Here is a 2576-nt window from a genome sequence, read left to right on the forward strand (position 1 = left end):
ATCTGGTCCCCAACTTTGTCACAGAATAAGGAAGTCCCCTTGCCTTAGTTCACAAAGCTAGAAAGTGGGAAGATCAGAATTTGGTTGTAGATCTGTCTGGACTTTTAGTCACCGAGTCACAACAGCTCTTTAAGGAATATGGGTGTCAACAGCAACGTTTTCCAAATTAAGGAATGGAAGACTCAGAGAGGGTAAGGATGTCCCCAAATCACACAGCCTGTAAATGGCAGAGTCAGGATTCAAGTGCAATCTCGTGTGTAACCAGGTGCAGGCTGACCTTCACTGCGGTGAGCCCCTCCATTCAGCACTGATGGGGCAGGAGCGAAGAGCAGGTGGAGGGCTCCCTGTTCCAGCCTGATATGGGTCTCTGGTGTCCTTGCCTCTGGCCCCTGTCCAACCTAGGATGAGTGCTCCCCTGAAAGCCCTAGGATGGGGTAGTGGGGTGGCATAGATGAGGGCAGAGGGTGCAGCCCCCTTCCCCTGCCTCTGATTGGGGCCCTGCAATCCCCCAGGATTTGGTGCTTGGAAAGCTGACGTTGGGTTGCTATGGTGATGGGTTTGGGGCGGTTGCCATGGCAGCGGAACTAGCCTAGGTTTAAAAATATCTAGGAGGAGGTTTGTGTTTGTGTGTGAGTGTGAGTGCGTGACCGACCGTGCTGTTGTGTGTGTCCAAACGGGAGGATTTGCAAGGGGTGGGTGGGGCCGGGGCTGCAGGCATGATGGGGGGGGATGCTGAGCCACACAGCACTCCATGTGTGTTGTGTGGCCCGAGAGGTCCGATCATTGTGTATGTTAAGCTTAGGTATCTAAATTCGTGTGATCAAGGCGGTTCATCAGTCCATACAGTTCATGTCACTAAAATGTATGTCTTATGTAACATAGGCGATGCGTGTCTATGGCTTTAATCACATCATATAACTTTTCAGGGCTTGTGGGGCCACGTACGGGATTGTGAATCTGAACGTGTGCACCTAGATATTAGGTGTGACTGCCTTGATATTAGATATGCATCTCTTTATCTGCGTGTGTTAGTGTATGATGTGGCTTTGGGTCCACATGACTGAATGTGCATTTGAGGTGAGTATGGGTGCGTGTGTGTTTGTATGTGTGTGTGTGTGTGTGTGTGCGCGCGCGCGCGCGCACAGTGGGTCCCCTGGGAGTTTTCATCCATCCATCAGTGAGCTTGTGTGAAACTGTGTCGAGTCCGTGCACCTGTGTATCCACAGGTCCTGTGTGTATGTGAGGGGGGACCTTCACCCCCAACTCCATGGACACTGGGATATGTACCTGTGTGGCATGAGTCTCCCCGCCTAAGAGGGCCTAAGGTGTAGATCTCAGCCTGACCTCAGTACCTCCCTGCATCCCTCTCGCCTCTTCCCTGTCTCCATGACAACCAGCTCCTCAGCTCCCTCCAGGAAGATAGAGGGGGAGGATCCAGACTGCAGTGGACCACAACCCCCTCCCATCCCCCTTGGCTCCAGGGACAATGGGGGGGAGGGGACAGATGGGCGACCACCCCATCCACCCCAGGCCATCTGCTCCCCCCATTCTGGGGACCTGAGAGTGTAGCAAGGGAGGGGCAGGTGGGATGGAGCAGATCCCAGAGCCACAGACCCCCACAGCTGCCACAATTATTCTCACCCAGGCCCCCTCTGAGCCTAACCTTGCCTCTGGCCAAACTAGGAGGGAAGGAATCCTTGGAGACCAGGAATCTAGGAGAAGATAATTCATGTATCAGAAAACACAGACTACTATCAATGATCTCATTCCAAAGAAGAACCTGCTCCTTCCCATGACTTCAGGCTGCGAACTTAAGCTTGTCTTCTGTTCAAAATTCCAGTTTTCCCCTCTGTCTAGCTGTGTGCCTCTGAATAAGTCACACTCCATGTCCCTGAGACCTTCACTTTGTCATCTGAAAAATCAGAATTTCTCACTGACCTGAATAGTAATACTCTACAAGGGCCCAAACTGGGTTTTGTGCCCTGTTGGGTCCTGGAGTCTCAGTCCTTAGCAGCTGGCCCACAAGCACTGCCAATGGAAGTTGTGTACCAGCCTCAGGGCTACATGTTTTAACTCAGGCACTTACTGAATTCAGTTCCCTGGGTCTATGTAGCAACGTCGTGTTGATTCTTCATGGGATAGACGCGAGGTTTGAAAGGGAAATCCCATGATCTCGGGGTTAGGAGACATTAAAAAATTAAATGTATTTTGACCAAGTGAGGTCAGGTCCCTTGGGTTCAGTTTCCTCATCTGTAAAATGGGAGTTATAAAAGTCCTTCACAATATTGTTTGCTCTGGGATTAAATGCGATAACGTCTGCGAAGTGCTTACTTAGAATCAGTCCTGGCACTTAATACGTGCTCAAGAAATGCTCATTAAAGGTGAGGGTGGAGAAGGCGTGGAGGAGCCCAGAGTCCTTATTATATCCTGGGGGGAAAATCGGGTCCCTCGCTCCCCCGCTGTGATGGGCGTGGCTAACCCAGAGGGACGTGGCCCAGGCTTCAAGGGTGGACCAATGGGGGTGCCGAAGGGCGTGGCCCTGACCGGCATGGGCGTGACCTTGCGCGGGTGGGAGG

The sequence above is a fragment of the Spermophilus citellus genome (genome assembly GCF_964194105.1).
Source record: "Spermophilus citellus genome assembly, chromosome: 18".
NCBI classification, from domain to species: domain Eukaryota; kingdom Metazoa; phylum Chordata; class Mammalia; order Rodentia; family Sciuridae; genus Spermophilus; species Spermophilus citellus.